This window comes from Gavialis gangeticus, unplaced genomic scaffold (genome assembly GCF_001723915.1).
Source record: "Gavialis gangeticus isolate Ggan-Ray unplaced genomic scaffold, GavGan_comp1, whole genome shotgun sequence".
Taxonomy (NCBI): domain Eukaryota; kingdom Metazoa; phylum Chordata; order Crocodylia; family Gavialidae; genus Gavialis; species Gavialis gangeticus.
Window position 1 is genome coordinate 52,207,407 of NW_017728992.1, and position 23,999 is coordinate 52,231,405.

The following is a 23,999-nucleotide window of genomic DNA, read 5'->3' on the forward strand; positions in this document are numbered from 1 at the left end:
ATAAGGAAGAATTTCTTTACTGTCTGAGCCCCCAAGGTCTGGAACAGCCTGCCATTGGAGGTGGTTCAAGCACCTACATTGAACACCTTCAAGAGTAAATTGGATGCTTATCTTGCTGGGATCTTATGACCCCAGCTGACTTCCTGCCCTTTGGGCGGGGGGCTGGATTCAATGATCTTCCGAGGTCCCTTCCAGCCCTAATGTCTATGAAATCTATAGTGGGATATGACACTGACTCAGCAAGGTGTTTAAAAAGAGACCTAAACATAAGTACTTTCAAGTACTACATTTTAGAAACTATTTGTATATTAAAGTTAAGCATATGCATAAGTACCTCACTGTGAATCAGGACCTCAACAGCCTGCCCACAGTCACATAGGATGTCTGTAGAAAGCTAGGAATAAACCCCAAGTTTCCTGCATCCCAGTCCAGTGCTTAATAATAAGACTAGACTGCAGATGGTAGTGTATTGAAATTTTAATTATTTGGAACTCTGTATCATCCTAGTTTTTGTGCCTGTAAGTGTGGAAAAATTCAAGGTGTGCAAAATTTTAACAGATCTTCTGTTCTTTTGGTTAGCCATGACACACAATAGGTTTCTAAATGCCGTCTTCATTGAGTGGTGTTTAAATATATATTGTTTTTCACATTTTAGTTAATGCTTATTTTGCCAGTCTAGGCAAGAGTTTATTACACTTGAAACATTTATTAATGTAAAGTATCAAGATTTCATTGTATGGATAGCACTTGGATAATTTAGGACTATCATTTTGCTTCACTACATATAATTTACTGATGTCATACTTCCACGGTACTATGGCTTCATTTACAGATGTAACAACGTAACACATTAAGATGTGAATAATTATGGATTTTTAGAGGCTTTACATTATTTTGCTGTTTATACAGTAGAGAGGCTAACATTTCCTGGAAGGAGTTTTAGGACGAAAGATGCAAGAAGCAGGTTAATCTGTACATTTAGTATCCAAAAATCTCTTTGTGGGCCTTGACTTGATTTGGATCTAGATACCCATTGTATTTTGGTTTATATGAATACAACTTGTAAATTGGTAGGTTGAGGCCCCAGGCCTAGTGACCCTTAGGGCTAATGTGGTTAAATCATATCAATTTGTGTAGCCAGGGGCACACAAGGAAGGAAAGTGGTTAGTACCATATCTGGCTGTCTTTGACAGCCAGGCCAAATGACCAGGTACGTCAGAGGCATAGCAAAGCAGCCATGATGCACAGAGCAGTGTCAGCTCCTGCAGTGGTGATCATGTCAGTGTGTACAACTGCTGCTATGATGGCAGCTATTTTTGGGTCCTTCAACAAAGAAAGCATGTGGGGCTGCTGCCCTAGTTGCTCCCACTCAGTTATGCTCTTGAGGTACTTATTTACTGTAGGTTCAGCTGGGCCATGGCTCTTAAGAGTAGGTCTGAGACTTGTAGTGATAAAAGTTATAATTTAACAATACTGCTTAATTTAGAGTTGGAAATTGGGAGATGATCCCTCAGGTAGTAGCTGGAGTTAGAGAGGGACAAAGGGTTTGCAAAGGTTGCCTGCTGCTCTGCAATTAGTTTGTTTTTTTAGTTCTTCTCATTCATTGTATGCCTGTATTTATGGAACCCAGTGATTACAACATGGTGTCAGGAATGGCCAGTAAGAAAGAATGTGAAAGACTAAGCTCTAAATTGAAAAATAAAATGGAAAATGTGAAGGCTTACATTGCAGAACTGAATACTTCTAAAGGGGATGTCCATCCAATAGGAATGAAAGAATGTGGCCTGAAAAAGCCACCTCACTCAGTGAAATTTTCCATTGGCAAGGAAACCTCTGTTTTATCTGTAACAAGAGGAGCAATTTTGCCAAGTGCTTCAGAACTCAAGCACATAAATCTCAAGGGCACTCAGTTGAACACGCACTGGGAGAAGATTTTTTATAGATATGGTGGAAAATCAATGAGGGGGACTGGCTTTTCCAGTGTAAGTGCAAAGAACATGGTTTTATTTAAATTGGACACAGGAGCTCAAGTTAATATTTTACCACAGCATGAATATATAAAATTATAATTGAGATGAAAAGTGAGTCCAACAAACATCAAAATAACTGGCTTTTCAGGAATATATCTGCCAGTGAAAAAGGATATCTGCACTGCTAGCATCCAGTATAAAAACAGAGTACAAACTCCCATGTATGGTGGTATCCTGGAAGGTGACACCAATTTTGGGTCTGGCATCTTGTGAGAAATATAATCTTGTTATGTGTGTGCTTATAGAAGGACAATAAAAAGGTGCAAGATCTTGGATATTACACCTGCACCTCCAGAAATGTAATACATCTCATTCAGTGTATTGAATGCCCTGATGGAAACTAAGTAGGAGAAACCAAACAACAACTGTGTACCAAAATGAACACACACTGAAAATCTATCGAAGATTAAAATACCCCGTTACCAGTGAGTGCACATTTTTCACAAGAATCCCTCTCTCTGATTTCTCAGTTTTAATCCTCAAAGGGAATTTTACAAAACCTTTCACAGATGAGCCTACAAACTTTACTTCATAAATCTACTGGATACAAAAAATCATGGACCGAATATAGTCATTGGATTTATGGCACATTATAGCCTACCTGCCATCCAATAACCCCAGGTAACCTCTCTTCATTTTAACAGTCACATTTTATCACTGGTCAACATTCCCCTCTTCCCCCCACATCCCCATCTATCTGTCTCGCACCTATTAACTCCCATACCCTTTGATTTTTCCCTGCCACGCATTTGCATTTTCACAGACCTCCATATTGCCTTAAGCTTCTGTTCTACCCAGAAGAGTACACAAACATCAGCAGACTCTCTCTACATCTGAAGAAGGGTGTTTGTGCCTGAAATCTTGTACAGAATTTTTTCTGACTATTTAATTGGTCTAATAAGAGATATCACATTTACCCAAAGAGCCTTGTTTGCCTATGTCCTTAGAGCAAAACAGCTATAATCAGCACCCCAATAGAAAGACAAAAACATCCATGTCTCCTGACGATTTTCTTGGCCATCAGAGCCCAAATCTGTACAATCTTCTTAGGAAGAAACCAATTGTTCCAGAACACAAGAAGCAACCCTGTCTTATGGGAAGAAATATATCCAGTGACACAAATGCAAATAGTATCATGCAGAAAGAACCTTAGCAGTCTATAGCTAAATGACCTTTGTGCTGTGTGTGGAAGCATAGCTATCAAAAGCTATGATACTATGATACTTTGTTGGTCTGAGAAAAAAATTGAAACCTCTTGAAAATCTGACAGGGTGCAGACAGAATTGACACTTTTCGCATGATCTGGCCCCTAAAAGAGCTCTACAGACATGTCATAACACACGTGCCTGGCTGCAGATCACTTTTAAAATGGCCGATCATGTGAAAAAGTAACCCTCATTAAATCAGGTAGTATATGAAAGCGCTCTAAATTAGAGCACCTTAGTAAACTTGTATACAGTTCTCTACAAGAGTTGTGTTATACCCCTGGTCTGCCACAGGGAGAAGGCAGAGAGTCTCCTCCCTATACAGCCAGCCAGCAGGCAGGAGAGGGGAAGCATCTGGGTAGTGATTGGGGGTGCCCTGAATGGACCCTCCCCCCACAGCAGGAGAGGGCCCTTGGTGCCCCATGGCACCTGCAGGGAGGGGGCACAGTCCCTGATCTGCCCTCACACTGCCCCCCTCCTCCCTGTACTAAGGAATGAATCATGGGTGGCTCTTTGTAGCCATCTGGCAGGCAGGAGAAGGGGAATAGCTAGGCAGTGATCAGGCTGATTAGCTTCAGTAGCAGGCTACAGATCCCCCTGCCTCCTGACCTCAGGCAGTGCATGGCAGCACTTGGCCCCCACCATCAAACACTCAATGTCTGTTAGCTTTGATGACGCTGTAACTTTAAGCACTTTGTGTAAAGTGCAAAAAGGTACAACACGATCGAGGTGCCCTCCTGTAAGCATGGACAGAGACTTGTTAAAAGAGCTGCTGCAAAGAGGTAATAGGAAAGTGAGTGGCAAAGACACACTTCAGAATAATATACTAGTAATCTTTCATAGGCATTAGGGCTGGAAGGGACTTCAGAAGATCAAGTCCAGCCCCCTACCCCAAGGGCAGGAAATCAGCTGGGGTCTCACGATCTGAGCAAGATATATGTCCAATTGCCTCTTAAAGGATTCCAGAGTAGGTGCTTGCACCACCTCTGGAGGCAGTCTGTTCCAGGCCTTGGGGACTGGGACAGTAAAGGATTTCTTCCTTATGTCCAGCCTGAAACGGTCTGGGAGAAGTTTATGACTGTTAGACCTTGTCATCCCATGGGGCGCTCCAGTGAACGGATGTTCCCCCAGATCCTGATGTACACCCCTTATATACTTATAGGCTGCCACCAGGTCCTCACTGATCCTGTGCTTTTCCAGCCTGAATAGTCCCATGGCTCTCAGCCTCTCATTATAAGACCTGTTCTCCTGCCATCTGATCATGCACGGGGCTCTCCTCTGGACTCTCTCAAGCTTCTCCACATCCTTTTTAAATTGTGGAGCTCAGAACTGGATGCAGTACTCCAGCTGTGGCCTCACCAAGGCCGAGTACAGCTCGAGGATGACATCCTGGGATTTTCTGGAGAAGCATCTATGGATGCAAGCCAAAGTTTTGCTCACTTTGCCATCTGCAACATCACATTGATGGCTCATATTCATCTTGTGGTCAATCATGACCCCCAAGTCCCTTTCAGCCGTGGTGTTAGCGAATGTAGCACTGCTGAGTCTATATGCATGCTGCGGGTTTTTCTTCCCAAGGTGGAGTACCTTCCATTTTTCAGAGCTGAAGGCCATCAGGTTTACATCCGCCCATTTTCCAAGCCTGTCAAGGTCGGCCTAAATCACTATCCTGTCTTTGGGTGTGGGCACTTTACCCCAGAGTTTGGTGTCATCAGCAAATTTGGCCAGTCCGCTTCTAACTCCAATGTCCACATTGTTAATGAACATGTTGAAGAGGATAGGCCCAAGGACGGAGCCTTGGGGGACCCCACTGGTCACAGCGCACCACGATGATTGACTTCTGTCAGCTACCACTCTCTGCGTCCGGCCTCGAAGCCAGTTCCCCAGCCAGCAGACTGTGATGTAGCTGAGGCCACAGTTGGCCAGTTTTTTGATAAGACAATCATGGGATACCAGATTGAAAGCTTTTTTAAAGTCGAGATAAATGATGTCAATCAATTCTCCCTTCTCGAGGTGATATGTCACCCGGTCATAGAAGGAAAGGAGATTGGTCAGGGAAGACCTATCTGCAACAAACGCATGCTGGCTATTCCTCAGGAAGTTGCCCTCAGCCACTCAGTTGAGTATGGTCTGCAGCTGTGTGTTAATTGATTTTGCATTAGTTGATTTTTGTAGTTATTGCTAAGAGTAAAGATGTAGTGATAAAAGTTATAATTTAGAGACACTCTTAATTTAGAAGAGTTGGAAATTGGGAGACAATCCCTCAGTTTGGTAGTATCTGGAGTTACCAGTTTTAGAGGGAGGGACAAAGAGTCTGCAGAGATTACCTATTGCTCCACAGTTGAAGTTGTTTAGTTCTTCTCATTCATTATATGCCTTTATTGAACCCAGTGATCACAACAGGACTCATACCTCTGCAGCTGTAGCAGGGCACTGTAAAGGCTCTTTAACTATACCCCATTTCTCGGCAGTACTATATGATGAATTTGAGGTTATTGAGATACTGTTCATTTAGTCATTTTGGGCTTCAGACCCATAAAGATTAACATCTATGACACTGAGAAATGGCAAGAGCCTCCAGGGATATTTCTGATATAAAGAAGTGCAGTGACCCTGTCTGTATAACTGATCACACCTTGACTTAGCAGCTTATTCAGAAATCAATGCCACACAACTGCACAGAATATCAGGAAAGTTTTCAAATGATAATATGAAATCTAAACAAACATTCAAAATTTATAAATGCATTATCATTGCTTCAGTTGAAAACCAGTTATGGAATAAAAGGAAAAGATTTGCAGTTAATTTTAAGTACATGACCAAAGATAACTAGAAATTGATTCAATTTAATTGTTTCCAAGGAACCAAATAACTTATTTCAATGGAACTTCAGCTACATTCTAAGGATAAGTCCATCGACTGAGATAAAACAGTTAACTTACACTTTTTACTCCACAAATTAAATGTTTTCAAATGCAGAAGTTATACAGAATGACAACTGTATTGATAACTTATGTATATATTTTTTCTATTTTAACTCCATATGCCTATACACCTTTTAGTTGTAACTAGAATTGCATGTTGAAAGTTGAAAATGTTTACTTTCATTTAGGTTCCAGCCTCAATCTTTCAAGAAGGCTGATATTTGTGAAATGTCCATCCAAGTTTTTAATTCAACATTTGCACTTTTCAACTAAATCTCTAAACTTTCTTGAAGGCTATCAGTTATAATTAGAGACATCAATACTGTATTCCCCCAAATCCAAGACAATTTCAGATTTAAGATGCCCCCAATACTAAAATTCTGTACATGAATATGGTACAAATTTGTCATAATTTTCCATGTATAGAATCTAATTATTGGAGAGTCTTGGTAAGTTGGTCCCCCCTTACTATTGCAGTTGGGAAAGCAACATCAGGGAGGCAAGTGGTAGATGGACAGGCGGCAGGGGGTGGTCAAATAACCTGTCCCCTGCCCTTGCCCCCCCTGCACCATGCCTCCTTCCACCTGTCCTCCCCACCATTTATCCCCCCTGCCACCTACCTCTTCAAGGTGCCTGCCCCTCCCCGCACTTTGCCTCTGTCACTTGGGCCCCCCACCTGCTGTCTGCCCCACCTGTGACTGCCACTTACCCTCAGTTGTGAATCCAATTCTGGCCCTACTCCAGCCTGGGACAGAGTACATGGTGACTCTGACCACCACCCACCCAAGCAGCAATGGTTGCAGTGGTGGTGATGGCTCTATCCCTGGTTCTGGTCCCAGCTCTGGACCCTTAGGATAGGGTCAGAGAAAGGGCCAAAGCTAGAGCTGCTGCCAACACCACAGCTGCTACTACCTTACTGGATAGTAGCCAGAGTCACCATATCCTATGTGCCCCAGGGTGGAGAAGGCCAGGACTGCTGGGGGCAGGTGGCAGGGATGGAGCAGCTGCAGCTCTGACTCCAAGCCTGGGTCACAGATACAACTACAGTAGCTGCCTGCCCTTCTGCATCGTACTCAAATCCAAAATGAATGGATTTGAGTAAATATGGTAAATAATATATTTATGTATATAAGGATGTTTTTGATTTAAAAAGAATAACTTGGATCTATTTTGTACTGAAGAGGACAAATAATAATGAAAGAGAGATTATATGTTATCCTTCCGTTTGAGAATGTAAAAATGCTTCCCCAGCATTAGTTGATTATCTTGAAATTACCCTTTGGTTCACAAATGTAGATTGAATGGTGAAAAAATGGATGATTGCTAATGTCAGAATTCAGTTCTGATTTTGGAGGGCACTTAAGCACATGCTTAGCTTTTACTATTGCACTTACGTTCAACAGAATTGAGTACATGCTTAATTTTAATGATGAATATAAGCACCATCATTGAATATATTTGCTCTTCTGAATAGAGGCCCACTTTGTGATGCCCATTTTGTATTGGCATTATGAAACAACCCCAGAAGAACCTGGATTTTTCATATTGGGATAGTTGGCAACCTGCTTAATTTGAAGTAGATTGCTTAATTAAAAATGAACTGTTTGTCTGCCTGTTGCAGCTTTTGCTTTCAGGAGCTCAGGATCCCACTCCTCTGATCAGCTGCACTAGACAACTAATTTGCTCAAGCTGAGTAGAGAAGTGGTGCCTTTAGTGATCAAAATTGGAATTTAGGGCATCTTTGTACACATGGATGACTGGTGCCTCCTGCAACTGGGTGGGGGGGCACCATGGTGGCAAGCAGTGAGCGAGAACCACCCACAGCTGTTGCCAGTGGTGTCCCCCTATGCATCACCTATGTTTACACCTGATCCAAGGTGGAGAGGTAGGGGGTGTGTTTTTATTAGTGTGGCTCTGAGAGTTCCTCTAATTTAAGTGCCCAAACATCATGCAAGATGTTTGGTTGGAGCTGTGTTGGTCTAAGGACATAGGAAGGCAAGGTTCTTTGGGTAGATGTGATATATTTTATTAGACGAACTGAGTAGTTGGAAATAAGTTCTTTACAAGCTTTCAGGCACAAGCACCCTTGTTCTTGCATAGGAAGTCTCTGCTGTTCTGAGATCTCCAAGGAATGAAAGAAGCTAAAAGTGTGACAGGAGGTCAGTGAGAATGTAAATAAGCAGAAATTAGGAAAACAATGGAGAAGGGGAGAATGAAGGGGGAAATAATGCCAAAGATAAACAAGGGTTAGACTGCTGTAGCATCATGGGTATTCAGCATCCTGTGCTTCAAAATGGTGCTTCATTCCTTGAGCTTTAGTTAAAGCAGCCCCACTGCCATTTTGAAGCATGGGGACACTGCATACATGTGATGCAGAGCCTGCTGGCACTCCAGCAGACTTGATCAATTGCCTCTGCACATGCTAACTAACATGTGTTGGAACAGATGTCTGGCACATGTATAGTAGGGCTGTGTGAAACACCATCATTTCATTTTGATGTCTGTTTCATTGTTTCAAAGAGACAGTATTTCATTTCATTTCATTTTGAAGCACTGTCCCGTTTTGTTTAGTCAAAGTTGTTTTGATGTTTTGCTCATAGGCTATAATGGGGAATCATGAAAATGCCTAAGATGTTGTCATTTCTTGCCTGATTCAGATGCAGATTGCAGGGATGGTAGCCCCTTATGAAGGTATGAAGCCTGCCAAGTTTCAAGGAGATAGGTGCAGAGGTTTCTCAGAAACTGCACCTCAAAGTCTTGAAAGCAAAATTTGCCGGTAGTGGCAGCCTCCTGTTATCCGGCACACAGATCCGGGGGCATACATCCCCAGGAGGGCTGAAGGGCTGTGCCAGACTCCTCCCTGGGGTGCATGCCCCTGGATCTGCACCAGATGGCAAGAGGTTGCCACTGCCACCTGGGACAGCGCTGGGCGCATCCCGCATCCAGCGCAGCTCCATGGAGCTCAGCCCAGTGGCAGAGCTCCGGCTCTGCCTGCCTCCCACTGCTGGGCTGTGCTCCAAGCAGCCCCACAGCCCCATAGAGCTCAGCCTGGTGGTGGGAGGTGGAGTGCAGTGCTGGGATTGTGCTCTGCCTCCCGCCACCAGGCTGAGCTCTGTGGGGCTGGTGGAGCCAATCGGAGTGCAGCCCAGTGGTGGGAGGCAGGCAGAGCCAACGCTGCGGTCTGATCGGCTCCACCAGCCCCACACAGTGCAGCCCAGCGGCGGGAGGTGGGGAGAGCCAGGGCTGCACTCCCCACCGGGCTGAGCTACGTGGGGCTATGGAGCTGCTCAGAGCACAGCCCTGGCTCTCCCTTGCCTCCCACCACTGGGCTGCTTCAAAACTCGAAATATTTCAAAACTTTCAAAATATTTTGAGTGCCCTCATTTCATTTCGAAGTTGGTTAGATGCTTGTTGTTTCATTTTGATTTCACTGTTTTGAAGTCGAAACAGCTTCAAAATGAAACACATGGTGAAATTTCACACAGCTCTAGTGTTTAGGTGCCCTTAGAGACACTCCCTAATTTAGAAGAGTTGAGAATTGGGAGATGGTCCTTCTGTTAGGAAGTAGATCAGTGGTTCTCACCTGTTTTAGCCTCAAGGCATCCGTCCGTAACTTTTCTGAATTTCATGGGACCCCATTTGAGAATCACTGAGCAACAATCTAAACTCAGCAAAAATATGGAGGGATGCCTTGAAGCTAAAAAGGTTAACAATCACTGACTTAGCTGGTGCCAGGTGAAAGCAGTGTGGCAATACCTGATTCTGCCATACCCTGTTCTTTCTACTCTCTCGCCTCCTCCCTGCTCCCTGGTCTATTCCTGACAAGAAAAGGGCAGTCCCTGCTGTGCAGGCTACTCCTGCAGGTCCTCATGCATTGGCAACCCCCCACCCCCCCGTGGCCCCTCTCACCAGGCCTGGGAGTGTGGGAGGATACAAGAAGAACTGCCTGCAGTAAAGTGTGCTATTTGGAGGAGAGGGACAGCTGGCCCAATGGCTGCCAGGGGTGGGAGAGGGCAGCAGTGGTGGCAGTCCCCAGAGGAGCAGCCACAGGTGGTACTGAGGAGCTGGTACAGGTGTGGGGCACAAGATGGGAGGTGGAGAGCTTTTACATCCTCACATAGGGGCTGGGTGGCATAGCACCCTTAACAGGATTTTGCAGCACCCTTGTTGAGAATGGCTGAAGTAATAGTAAATTAGAGAGAGACAAGGGTCTGCAGAATCTTGCCTGCTGCTCCACAATTTAAAGTTTGTCGTTCAGTTCTTCTCATATATGTACGCACTTGTTTATTGAATCTAAGCAATCGCAGCAATCCCCTCTGAAATACAGCCACAGCAAATAGCTGGATCACCTCAGTGTTCCCACAGAGCTGTTCGTTATGGCTATATCTACCTCCAGCCAATTTGCAAACCCTGATTTTTGCTGGGGGCTAAGGAATCAAACCCTATGAAGAATCTGGGCTCTATTCTATTACCATCATTATTATGCTCTAGAACAACAGGTTTGCCCAGCTGTGAGCCAACTCTCTAATTTAGGAGCCTGTTCTCTCTACATATACACTGGTATAAATCTGGAGTACCACCAAAGAAATAAGTCATCAGATCATATATAAAAATATAAATGGCGATTATACTGATCTCATCATATATGCTTTTCTGTGATGCAAGAATTGTATATTAATTGATTGATTTGTTTTTATACCTAAGGACTGAAATAGTCAGTATGCTTTTGTAGTTCTTCCTCTTGCTCAGTTTTTACACTCTACAATAACAAAGTCAAAGTAAAAGACAATGACTGAATATCCTGTGTATTAAAGTGGCCATTGGGTACTCTAATTAAAAAGTTCTGCCAATTAGTAACATAATTTCAACCAAAGTTTGCGAAGAGACCACTAAAAAGGCATTGTCCTAAAGCCTGAAGGCAGAGATCATGTTAAAAAACAATCCTTTTTTTCCGTGAATGAATATATTGTTTGGTTTTTGGAAACCTGACAATTACTTGATGCTGACTTTCACATTTCTGTTGAACTGTATGAAGTTATGGACCACAACTGTATCCCACACAGGGTTCTTTAAAACAATATCTGGAAATGAAAAAAGGCACGCTTACTTAAATATTCATTCAGAATAATGACACCCGGCCTCTGAGCCAAAATAGATTCAAACCCATTTTATTAAAGCTTGGATTTGATTGCTTCTACTGGTTTGATTAATCAGGGACATTTTAATTGGGATTAAGAGATTTCAGTGTTACTCAGCACTCAGGTGGATATTGTTTGCTTTTTTTGCACATTTGATGCCAGGCTATAGGCATGGTGGCTTGGTCAGCACCAGGGACTTGAGTGCTTACACTATATAAATGCTGACAGAGGGACTTAAACCTCATCTTTCCCCGTGGCATTATCTACGCGTGGCTGTTGTGTACATAACTTCTGTTCTCCTTGTAGAAAAAGAAGCTTCATTTTTACTGTAGGGAAGCCTTACAGAAAAAGATAAAAGTGTTCTTGTTTTTAAGTACTAAAACAAACATTAGTGTGCAGCTAACTGTTGCATATGGAATATGTAGTACATGATAATCGGATGAAAAATACACACCAGTATGTCATGTATACACACATGGTAAAAAATACACACCAGTATGTCACCCATTCACTGTTAACCATATCGTGTGCTCTTTGCAACAATTTTTCCCATCTACTTTATGTTTATGTCTAGAAAGAAAGTGAGAATTTTTTCACTCTGGTTTTAAGTATCCACCGCCCCCCCATCCCCTCTTTTTGCACGCACAATTTTGTGGGTGAAAATAATTATGAAAAACATTTTGTTTTGTGCCTCATCCAACTCCAATTAAATTATATAGAAAAAATTTCTTCAACTTCATTGGATGCTGGTTTGTGCTCCAAGAACTTGAACCCATCATTGATTATTTGTACTAAGCACTGCAGGCACAAATATGTAAGCAGAGTTTGAAAAGCTGTCCTCAAATGATTCAGACTGTGCTGACTAGTATGTGACCATAAAAAGGCAGTTTGGTTAGAGGATAGTTGAGAGAGGCCTGACTTTCAGAGATGAAGAAAGTTTTTGTTTTTTTTTGTTTTAATTCAGTGAACACGAGTGTTTCACTTGCACGGAAATCAGGCTGTAGATGTTAGGTCCTAATACGGCACACAGAAAGGGAAACAAAATGTCTTAAAGGAAAGCTGTTGATTTAAAAGAAGGGAAAAAAATCTGTCCTAAAATTATCTGGAGATCTATAGTAGTTGAAATGTATCTAATCTGTTTCTACCTCTCATGAATTGTCAACTATGCATTTTTGTTAAATCTTGTAGCATACTTTGAAGGGGAATGCTTCAAATGCAAAAGACCATTCCAGATTTACAACACTGCCAATTTGACTATAAAAACTAGTTGTTAAACCAATATATGAGTGACAACATTAAATATTTCCTCATTGTGTTTGGGTTGAATTGTTATAGATTCAGAATGATTCTAATAAATTTGGCATTTTTTCTATTTATATTGTCTGCCTATACTTAAATAAAATCCAAACAATTTTTTGAACTCAAGTAGCTTTTCACAAGTGTATCTTTTGGTCATTCAGTTAAAAATATAGCACTATTTGGCAGGGGGGTTCATACTGATGTTGTATGCTGTTTCATAAGAAGTTTAAAGCAAAGTAGAGCAAAATATTGGGAATTGTATTTAACAGATTTAATTAGGGTACAATGGTTATTTAATATGTTAATCAAGTTTTAATCATTATAAAATGGAGTAATCTCCCCATTATTTTGCCATTATGAAAGTGTAATTGAAATAGATTGAAAGGAAAATGCAGTACGTTAATTTGTGTCTTAAATTCTTTATGCTCTGACAATGCTACGATGCCTAAACATATGTTTTGTGTTGAACTAGTTGTGTTTTGTCAAGTGGAATGATTTTATTTTGTTTGTACTGTACTCTTAGATTTACTTCATCCTAAGTCATTTTACAGTTGCACTCTTACAGCAAAATGTTGCATATAATTCCCTTTCATTTTGAATGTAAGACTAATACATGAGCAAGAGATTACACCTTGCCAGTTCTGTGCACACTGGGTTAGATCCTGTTTCTAGTTGCATCAACAGTGTAACCTCCCTATTCCATTAAAAAAAAATTGTGAGGCTGGTTAAGAATCATGGGATTTTTTTTTAAATGGTATGTTTCTTCTTTTGCTGTCTGGCTTCTGAGCCTTTAAGGGTTCCGGCAGTTCATGTGTTCAGGAGTTTCTCATTTCAGCTATGAGATCTAGAGATTTACCGCTTTTTAATGAAAGGTGAGGTTTTCCTGGCGCCAGGAACTGAGGCCTTGTGAAAGCACCCATTATTGTGATACTACCTGATAAAGCCTAAAACTCTAGCAAAAATATGTAAATCTCAAACAACTCTAGATTTCAGGATTTTCTCTTGTGAAGATGACAGATGAATGAGACCCATAATGCATGGTAAGTGTACAGCAGTCTTATTCCGTATTGCCTCAATTTCAACATGTAAACAAACAAATTTCTCATTGATTTCAGATCCAGGTCACATGTCTGTGTAACGTATCTGTGAAATCCATGTCAGATTCATCTGCAGAAAGATTTCTATGAGATCATGAGATACTTTCTCCCCTCTCAACAGTATTTTCACAAGGCTATGGGTTTGATTTTATGATCAACTGCTAAGAGCAGTAGTGTAGATAAAATTATATCTCTTAAAATTTTAGCACTGGATAATAATTTCACTAAGATGTATGTAGTGCTCAACTGTTGAAAGTACAGTATAAGGAGTTTACAGTGTCATATCTCTTGGGTAGAAAAATGTCAGATTTAGTAAGGCAGTAAACACTACTTGCCCTTTTCTTGACTGATCACTTCTAATATGCAGTCTGGGTGTTTGTTTTTAATATTTGCTTTTGCTAAGAATCAGTAAAGCAGATGGAATATTCTTGCTTACACAATGATCAGCTTAAAAATATTTTCTACTAATGTTTAAAAATGAACCTGTAGCTTCCTATCCTTTCAAACGAGTGATCATGAACAGCTTTTAAGTCTATTTGGCAGGGCTAAATTTCATCCAGTGTGGGATGAAATTTGTGGGAGTCTCTGAGCCAAACTACACATTGACAGAAATGAGGGTTAGGATTACAGCTAGCATGTTTCCACAAAAGTGTATTGAGCAATCAATTTTGAAAACATATTTAAGTTCATGAAAATACTCAAGTTCTCTGATCACCGGTTCTGTTGCAGTAAGAAATGCTACCCTTCTTTATCAGAAAAAACTTTACTTGCAGCAGGGCAGCAGCTGAGTTCAGTGAGAGGCTGTTCTGTGCCTCTAGGCTCTGACCTCTGAGCCTCCCTTCTCTCCTCTCGATAGTAGTTACTGTACTGAGTAGCCAGAACAGAGGTTCTGATCTTGATCATCCAGTTATTGAACTCCTGTTGCAGTGATGTTACTTAGATGAGTTACAACAAGATTTGACCTTGGACAATACGTCAAATGTGTGCCTGTTATTTAATGAAAATTAAATTCAAGGGAGCACAGAATATTTTATGGCAAAGTCATCAATGCATTCAGTGCAAACCATCAATAGTTTTTAAAAACTCAAGTGTCTTATTTGAAATTAAAAGCTGAGAAGTGTCTAAATGAAAATCCTTAAGAGACAGCACAGATCATATGAAAATACTAGGATTTAACTGGTAAAATGAGGATGCATGGTCTGCTTTTTAGGTACTTTAATATCAAGGGAACCTGGGCAAAACAACAAAACAAAAGAACTCTAATTGGTACAGCTAGTTATAAAAACAGGAGCCGATTGTTCAAAATTATTGTCAAATTAATTTTCATTCTGTGGGGTTCAAAATTGACACTTTTTTTTCAAGGTGTTCATTGATGATTTTTCCTTAAATGTTAGTAAAAAAGTGTCATAGAAACCATTGTCAATTTTTTCCATGTACTGTACTAGATAAAAATTTTGAGCAAGAAAGCTCAATTTATGAAAAGTGTAGATTTTGATAACTATTTCAAAAAGAATTTAGGCAATATGTCAGTAACAATTTTTAGTTAAAAATGCAGACACTTTTCTAATGCTTACAAATATATTTTTTTCCAAATTAATTTTTACAATTAGTTGCTTTTTGGTGAAAATTTTCAGCTGGTCCCAGAATATGAATGTTAGTTATATTAGTGTAACTGAAATAGAGTTGACATTCAAAGATGGAATGAAAAGTATTCATATACCATTTTATCAGGGGAGTTTCCTATTATGCATTCCTTTTAATCCTCTTAATCTGTGTTTACATTCAGTTTGCACATCAACTGAATTTCAGTGGTTCAACTCATACTATATTACCCTAAGGAGAGGGCAGAAAAGATATATTGAGTTTTTTTTATATACTTACACCAGTAGTACAAAAATCATGGAATATTATCAATGAATATTTTAAAAAGGTATATGTGTTTATAGAGGGGGGGGAGGAGATAATCCCTAAAATTGAAAAGCAGCACATTTAAAACTAATGAAAGGAAGTTCTGATTGTATTGCAACCAGTAGAACTTATTGCAGCAAGACACTTTGAGGCAAAGACCTTGGTCGGGTTAAAGGAAAGGTTAGATAATGGTAATACTTAGAGCTAGATTGGATAAGATTTTTAAATGTTCTTGACGAAATATAAACTCTCATGATTCAGGGTATAAATGAGCCTCCAAATGGCAGAAGTTAAGATACAGTGTATATTTACCCATTACAGGCTTTTTTGCTGTTTTGTCAGGAGTAGTTGGTACTGGTCACTGTCAGAAACAGAATAACAGACTTGAGAGATCACTGGCTTGATCTAGCATATCAGCACAGGATCAGACCTGACACTTCTCTATTGCAATATCCCGTCTCCAACAGTGGTCAGTTCTGGATACTTCAGAGAAGGTTGTAAGAAGCTTACAGTAGGCAAGTGTGGGATAACTAGCTCCCACATAGGTGCCATCCAGATTTCAGTTTCCATGCTCCTACAGCCAAGAACATGAATTGCTCATAGTGAGACATTAAAAAAATTATGGATTTTAACTGCTTGCTAAAATCTGCTTTAAAAAAATCATTATAGTCTGCCCTGCAAAGATTATAAGAAGGACCGCCAAATAATCTATTCAATATTTAACCTTTCCCTTCTTTGCAGTTTGTCCATGAATCAATGGTAATTTTTTACCGATTCTTGTCCATACAAAGCTATTGATGAATGCTCATGTGGACTGATTTCAGCCTGTGAATCACTAGCAAGCTGATCCTTGTGGGCACTCTATTAACTATTCAATACTAAAATTATGCGACTGGTCCTTGCATTGCATGTTAGTGCCTAAACTTTTATAATCTTGGAGCCCTGTAGGAAAAATATGGTGAGGTTTTGTTTTTGTTTTTTCACAGAATTTTAGTATTATTTGATGGGATTCACCCTAAAGGGCAGGTGGCATTTTAAATGCTGCCTTTTTCCACCCATCCCAAATGAATTTTGTTTAATCACAAAACAAAAAATTGTTCCATGATGAATCTAATTCAGGCAATGGGCCCAACATTTGTTTCCTGTGAACATTTGTCTGAACAAAACTTCCCTCATACACATATTCATGAAGAGCAAATAGAAAGGGCTGTGGACACATTCCAAGCAAAATTCTATTTGGAGGTCATGGCTTTTACCCCAGCTCTAATTCATACACTCTGTTCTGAGTCATTGCTCTTAAGATACTAAAGTCTGAGTTTGAACAAGGAAATAGATGACTTCAAATATACTGATTTTTATCATATGTTAATGACCACCTTCCTCCTGGGTATGACTGTAAACTGCATTAGACTGGAGGGCCAGGTGGCAATGTGATGAGGCTACTTGTGGTGGGGTAGCTGCTATAAAATACCACAAGGTTGCAACCTCCAGAGTAAGATGAGGATAGGGCACCTCAATACCCTAGCTCTCACTACCTTGTGGGTGTTCTTTGGTTGGACAAAGGCTAAGAGACATCACCCTGACAAAAATGCACCCTTGCTGGGATGATAGGTCCTTGGTAGCCTTCACTCCCCAGTACTCTTGCCTAGTCATATGCATCGAAAGACTTAGTGAAATGGTCAGAGGACTCCATGCAAGCAGATTCATCAGGCACCTGACTAGACCTCTCACACATACACCATGATCCAGAGGACTGATGGTTGCCTAATAAATAGCCTTCTTCTGCCTAACTATCTCAAGAACCAGGGTGAAGGTGCATATGCTCCTGAACATTCTGTTGCCATTCCAGTGATTTTTTTTGGCAGAGCATTGCATATCAAACTGATGTATATACATTTTGGGGTGCCCAGGAGAGTTGAACATAGCTGTTGTGGGTTGGCAGTGGTCCATATGATCTAACTGCACAGAAATATGAACTTGGGGAAATGATGTAAGAGGCTTTTGAGAAACCCTGTGTATAAATGACATGGATGATCACTGTGCTACGAATGATCAATAGTTGTCTTTAAAAAATAAACATCATCTGACACTAACTGAAAAAGATCCTTTTCACAGCCATTTACTTATTAAAACCAATCCAAACTGCCATGGCTTATTAGAATTAGGTATAAGTGTTAGTGTTACCCTACCACTGTCAGGTACAGTCGCCAAGGCCTTGTTATGGTCTTCCTGATTAACGCAATGCAGCAATAACTCTTGGCCAGCTGTACAGATATAATTTCCTTTCTTCTGGATACTGTTATGAGACTTTCCTCATTTCAAAGCAACAACAGTAACTTTGTTTTTCCTTCTTTTACATGAGGTCAAACATTGTGGTTCAGTCCTGTATGCATTTCATACGACATTACCAGAAGCATATTGAACTTGGCTTCGAACGACCTTAGAGCCATCAGTTCTCATTAATGCAAAAGCAGTGTTCTAGAAGGAAAGCAAAAATTATTTGAACAATGTGTGACAGCACAAGCGTACTGTCTGTCAAAGCAGCCTATATTTACTGTTCTTTGCTGCCTCAAACTGAAGAAGGAAGATTAGCCAGTAGATGGCAGTGTTAGAGTGTAGATTAAAACCTTGGAACTGCTTTGAATGAAACAAGCCAAATAAAAATGGCTTTTTGACTTGGAAGCATTTATTAAGTGAGCCCTTAGCCATAGAATTGTCATTCAGCCAGGTTCCAGCTCTTGAAAGATCCGGCAAACCACAGGTGCTACTCTGCAAGTGCATTCTCTGAAACAAGACTGAAACTCTTCTCAGAGCAAAGACAAACATGTGCTATTTTTTTATTCAGAGCCACACAATCTGCCAATCATCCTTTACATCACTTGCTGCCTTGGAAAAAGCTGCTCAGCAACAATCTTTGTTACTCAAGAGAACCAGGCTTGTGCTTCTGTGCCACTATGAGAGAGCATGAAACATTTTTTTCTCTATTAAAGTCAGCATGTATAAATCCAGTTTGGAGATCTGAAACCTTTTACTCTTCCTGATTCAGACCAATCCCAGACTTACCCCTCCCCTTACTGTACACCTCCCCCACTTTCCCTCACCTTCAAAGGGAGAGAGAGAAAGAAGGGGAGGGAAATTAGAAGACCGAAATGACACATCCAGCTACTGGAAGATGGTTGCTTGTCTCAGCTGAATGGGTATGCTGTTTGGTTGGGGAGACACTGCATAAAGTCTTTCACACAAAATCAGAATATAAGAAACAAATATCCAAGCTCAGTTTGCTTTTGGAATGTAACAGAGGGTTAACTCTGGCAAAAGCCACATTATAAATGGTGGCTGTAGAGTAGAGAGTGATTCAGCCCATTCCCCTTCCCCCTCTAGAAGGGATAATGTTCTGGTGCCATAGAAGTCAAGGGGAACTTGGCTTTCATTTTCAGTATGAACAGGACTGGATCCTGAATAGTCACTTCCATGTAACAAAACTTTGTACACGTGGATTATAGCAATAGATTCATAGTTATTCTTACTATATGCAATGATGTTATTTATTCTTCAGTCTGTTTCCAGCAAAGACATATGCTATCCATCTTGATTTGCTAACCTGAAAGTCACACTTATCCAGTTTCATTTAGGAGTAAAATATAGATATTATTAGAGTCAAATACTTACTCAGATTGGTGTTATCTTGAGTACTGGTAAAATCATTAATATTTGGTCCTCGTGGTATTTGTCATGTAGACCAAATCCTAAACTCATCACATGGAAGTTGTCTTCATCCCAGGTTCTATGGGCATGTCTCTCTGGCTGTCATTGCCATATGGACATGTCTCTCTGGCTGGTACTTTATTTCCCTGGGGTAGTGGTTAGGGCATATATTTCTTCTAGTTTTGAGCCAGCCTGTATATAATGGTGGTGGTTGCGTATGCACATTAGGGGTTTGCAAAGCTTCAGTCACTGATTCAATTTGGTGAAGATTTGGCCTGATTTGTCAGCTGAATTATCATATCCAAATCGAATCTGGAGACCCTTTTAAAAGCTTTGAATTGATTCAAAGCATCCAAATCGATTCAGAGATTTGGAAGACAGACATGGAGGAAACAGAAACTGAGAAGAGGATGGGGAGGAGGGACTGGAAAGACTGCTCTGATATTGACGTTGGTACCTGGTCAGTGACTGTGATCGTTCCTTGAGTTCCCTTCCAATCACAGTGCTTTGGGGGAGGGATATAGAAACAGTATATAAGGCTCTGTGTGAAGCCTTTCTCTGCCTTTTGTGAGCTGTCTTTCTTGAAGCAACAGCGTGTGAAAGGTACTGGCTGCGGTGGCTAGCTTCCTAGTCAGTCTCTTGCTAGTCTCTCTTCTTAGAAAGGATTGGATACATCTCACTAATTACCCTGGCTTAGAATCCCTCTACTTATCCTTATCCAATCCATTCCTTTGAACTTATTTTCCTCAAAATCCTCTTATTCGTTCTTGTTATTTTTCCCCATACACTTTTTAAAAAGAAAGCTGTTTTCCCTGGCAGTGTCTCATCACTATGCAGGAAAACACATATATCACTTACACACACACACACCACACACACACACAAAACATATAGAAGATATATTACAGATAGAAGATAGACTTATTAGTAAACATTTAGGATTGGGAATCCAAAAAAGATGACAAAGCTGGTAGGGAAATACAGATCACCCGAGCGAGGGACTAACAATAGAGGGATGGGGGTGAGGAGGGGAACACAACTAGGTTACAGGATATACAATGTTAGCCATCTAAGCCTGAAGGTGGAGGATGGAGGGAAGGGGGAAGGGGAGGGAGGGGGTTCGCAATGCTGAGAGAGAAAGGAGATAGATACACACAAACCCGTTACAATGGTCCACAATGGTGGAGGAAGTGGTTCAAAGGAAGTGTCTCAGTCCATATAGTGTCTCATCGCGGGGGTCCTCTTCGGGTGGAGCAGGGTTGTCTGTGGTTGAAGAATCCTCTCAGAAGTGAAGGTCCATCTGGTGCAGAGGGGGGGTGGTTCAGGCAGTCCCCTCTGGGTCCAGTTCAGCGGCGGCTCGTCTGGTGGGGTCGGAGTACTGGCAGTGGCCTGTGATGTGTTCCATGTAGATGTTACAGGACCAACGGATGGTGTTGGACACCATGAGGCAGTGCATCAGCTTGGTGTAGTGGCGGGAGATGCGGCAGGCATGCAGAACGCTCTCGTTGCTGGGGTCCCAGGCTTCAAGTGTTCCCACGATGAGCACGTCGACCGTTACGTCCCTCAGGGTGTCGGCCAGCGGGGTGTACTTCTCCTGCTTGTGAGCCCATGTGTCGGTGAAGGCTTGGCACCGGTTCTCAAAGGGGATGATGATGTCCACGATCACGACCTTCTTGGCCTCTTCGTTGGTGATGACTATGTCGGGTCACATCTGGCTCTCGCAGCCCGGGATGGTGCAGTTCAGGGACACCTCTCCCGCCGTAGCCGGGATGGCCCTCACCAGGTGGTCCTGGACAGCCTTGTGGCAGAGCTGCCGGGCTCACACACATTTTCCAGCACAGCGAACATGAAATGTGCTGGTAAGGCAGGTGCCAGGTCTTCTGGCAGGGGAAGGAGAGGGGCTAGAGGTGGTAGGGGGAGAGCTGCAAGTTCCCCTCTCCCCCAAACATAGACACACCCTCTTTTCTAGCACCAGGGAGTCTTCTGCTGCCAGTGAGAGCAAGGAGGTGGGAGTAGTACCTGTTCCTGCACCTGCACCACCTCCAGTAACACCAGAAATAGTCACCAGCACCACCATGATAGTCTCCTCCACCCCAAGTTCAGCTCCCAGTGTGAGCCTCCCAGTGGCAGAGGGGGAGTTGGATCTGGAAGCAGGGGACCTGAGTGCCATAGCCAGGGAAATTCTGGGGAAGGAGGGAGAATCTGAGTTAGTGCTCCACACCCCTCAAAGTTCCCCTACAGGCAGGTCTCCTTCTCTGGAAGACACCTTGGAGGAGGTTGTGGGGGCAGGTGGCTCAGCTTTCTTTATTGTCTCTGCCTGCTGAAGAGGGGGATAAAACAGGATCCCCACCCTTCCCCGGAAGTGGAGGGTAGTGTAGTGTGGAATCATTTTGAGTTGCCAGATGATCCCAGTTATGCTGTCTGCCAGCACTGCCGAAGGCAGATCAGCCAGGGCAAGGAGGTGAAACACTTTACCACCATGGCAATGCTGGTGCATCTCAGGAGGCATCACCCCCTTGTTCTTGTTCCTCCTCAGCCTGGCACCAGTGGGAGTGTGCCCCGAAAGAATTTCCCTTCTCGCTCCAAAGCCCCTGTCCCCATAAAGCAGAGGCAAGACACCCTGGACCAGTAGGGGAAAGCCGCAGAAAAAGCGGGGTGGGACATGTTGCAAGGGCAAGTGAGGTCACTCAGAGCTCTGGGGAGATGCTTGCTCTGAATGGCCAGCCCTTCTCCTTAATTGAGCAGCCAGGGTTCAGGTGGCTCATGGCACTCGTGGCCCCATCCTACCAAAAGCCTGCATGCACCACCTTTAGCAGGATGGTGGTGCACTCCCTGTATGAGGCATGCAGGGATTACTTGAGGGAGGAGCTGTGCAAGGCAGGTCAGCAGTTAGATTTGCACTTCCCCTCAAACATCTAGAGGAAGCCAGGGTGGAGATCATGCCTACCTCTCCCTCACAGGGCATTGGTGTGATCAGCCAGGCCGTCGGTTGGATCGTCTTCAAGTGGAGGTGATGGATGGGTCCTGCATGGCAAGGGAGATCATGGTGGTCATGGACTGCATAGTGCAGGGGTGGCTTGTTGGGCAGGGTGAGCTCACCCATGGGTTCATGGTCCCTGAAAGCAGGGCCAATATGGTCAAGGCAGTCCGTGATGCCAACTTTGTTGTCATCAGCTGTGTGGCACACAAGTTCCAGCTTATAGTCAGGGACACCTTGGAGGGGGACAGGGCTGCCTGTGACAGCGCCATCACTACCACTACTGGCCAGCTCATTTCAAGATGTAGGAAGGTGGTGGGCTACTTCCACCAGAGCATCAAGGGGGGCAAGATGCTGCGGGAGAAACAAGCAGAGCTGAATATCCTGCAGCACAAAATCATGCAGGATGTGGAGACTCAATGAAACTCCACATACCTGATGCTGGAAAGGCTGGTGGAACAACAGAAGGCCATCCATGAGATGGCCTTGGTCAGGAAGATTGGGATCAGCAGCCTCCTTAACAAAACTAAATGCGATGCCATCTCCCAGATCTTGGTGGTCCTCAACCCCTTCCTCAAGACCACCAAAAGCCTCAGTGCTGGTGATGCCCTTCTTAACCAAGTGATCCCCATAGTGAAGGAGCTTGAGAATCAAATAGGGAAGTTCCAGGGGATTTCTGTTCCTCACTGGGCCAAGCCGCTTTCACCAGAGGTGCAGGCACTGGTGAAGTTGCTGAAGGAGGGCATCAAAAAATGGCTGGATTTGTTGCGGTCCACATGCTGGTGGGCATGTGTGACCCGAAGGTAAAAGGGAGCATCTGCAACAGCAAAACCCTCGATCATTGGATGGAGGTGCTGGTGAACAGAGAAAGGGAGGCAGAAGGCCAGAGGCAGAGGGTTGTGGAACAGGGGAATCCACTGTCCCATGCCAGCACTCCATCCACTAGCCAGTCTCCTCCACCACAGGTGCTGCCAATGTGGGCCAAGGGCATGGCTTTAATGGTGGGATATAGAGGTACCAGACCCCACCATCCGGCAGGTAGCTCAGAGGCCTCAGTGGCTACCTATCTCACCAAGGATGTGGAGCCGCTGCAATGCAACCCCTTGGCCTACTGGAGAACCTGCAGCCAGATGTGGCAGTATCTGGCCATGGTTGCCTGGGAACACCTGTCCTGTCCACCAACAATAGTTCCAAGTGAGAGGGTGTTCAGCATTGCTGGGGATGTTGTGACACTCCACTGCACCACCTTGGATCCTGGTTTGGTGGAGCAGCTGGTGTTCCTGAAGGTGAATCTCCCACTGCTGGGGTAACCTAAGCTCCATGTGATGATGGAGTGAGTGCCACTGTCCTCACTCTGCACCTATTTTTTTTTTTTAAATTTTCTTTGACAACTATGTAATGCCCCGCTTTTAGAGCTGGAGGCAGCAGTTTTGCACCATCCAGCAGGGGAAGAACATGTTGCTGCTGAGCTTCCATGCCAGGACGAACTTAGAGGTATGGACTAGGGCAGTGGGGAAGGAGGAGACCTCAGGTCCAGGGAATGACCTAAAACTGCACCCTGCCAGGATAGGGAGGCCTGGTGGGACTGCTGGTGGTGCAGCAGTCCCAGGAAATCCCAAGACTGTGAACCTCTGTGGTGAAAGGCAGAGAAGGGGTGCCTGAAAACCTCCAGCCACCACATGCATACACAGTCCTGGCTAGGGAAAGCCCAGACCT

General features: G+C 43.0%; 1 long non-coding RNA gene across 1 annotated transcript in view; it reads left to right on the top strand.

Annotated features, from left to right (window-relative positions):
- LOC109299329 overlaps nucleotides 1–2,902 on the top strand; it is a 16,576-nt gene extending 13,674 nt beyond the window's left edge. The window contains exon 3 of the long non-coding RNA XR_002097816.1: nucleotides 2,813–2,902. This is a non-coding gene — a long non-coding RNA (uncharacterized LOC109299329). The remainder of the gene's footprint in view (nucleotides 1–2,812) is intronic.
- The last annotated feature ends 21,097 nt before the right edge of the window (nucleotides 2,903–23,999 follow it).